Here is a 1,037-nt window from a genome sequence, read left to right on the forward strand (position 1 = left end):
AAGTCTCTGGAGACTATTGCTATATATAGGTACTTCAACATGTAGTTTTAGATCATCAATATATTACTGTGTAATCACTGTATGTAACAGATACTGAAATAGTATTTTTTTTGTCTATAATATTTTACAGTAATTAATCTTAATGTTTCTGTAGACCTCATTATCAGGATGGGAAATTAACCACCCTATACTCTTCATAATTGATCCCAAGTTAATAGTCCTAATGTTTTCTAGATCCATCAGTGTATATGATCAAGAAAATAAGAAATTTTTGTCAGGTGGTTTGATAGTACTGAGTAATATTAGAAAATGAGAGGAATGAAGCATTAGGCCAAAACAAATTAAAACATAAGATTTGAGACAGGAGAAAAGATCAAGAAAATGTTAAATAGGTTTCTAAAGGTAATTAACTATTTTCATACAAGCAGTAAAATGTCAAATAATTCAGCTACACAGGTCCAGGCTCCTTTTGTATTTTTCACATTGTGTACACTAAAAATATGATAGGGAGATGTGATGGTTAATGGAAAAAATATTATCAATACAAAATTTTGTTGTGCTGAAAGAAATTATAAGCAACAAATGCAAAAATGTTTAAACCCTACATGCTTTCTGTGCATGCTGTTGTCATCATGATGATGCTTATTTATTGTCCAAACTCAGAATTTTCATTCTCATTTAGAGCCTATCTTTATTCACCTAACCTGCTATGTACCACAATAAGCTGAATACTTGCTTACACTTTTTCCATTCTGCTGATTGCCCTCTCTCTTCGTTTCACTGTCCCCAGGGAGCAGAAATGGCAAACCTATGTACCACAACACACATTTGGGCTATTGCACTCATCCCATTTCTCTTTCTCTGAAATTTATTTTGTGTATCCCTGGGCATTTCTTTTGTCACTATTTGTTACACTCGATGCACAAGATTGAATTTGCTCTTACTCCTCTCCCATATGTTTTTCAGTTGTACATGAAATCCGCAGCTGTATAAGTGCTCATTATAGGCTTTGTAAGTGTATTTATGTATGGATATAC

The sequence above is a fragment of the Penaeus chinensis genome, chromosome 3 (genome assembly GCF_019202785.1).
Source record: "Penaeus chinensis breed Huanghai No. 1 chromosome 3, ASM1920278v2, whole genome shotgun sequence".
NCBI classification, from domain to species: domain Eukaryota; kingdom Metazoa; phylum Arthropoda; class Malacostraca; order Decapoda; family Penaeidae; genus Penaeus; species Penaeus chinensis.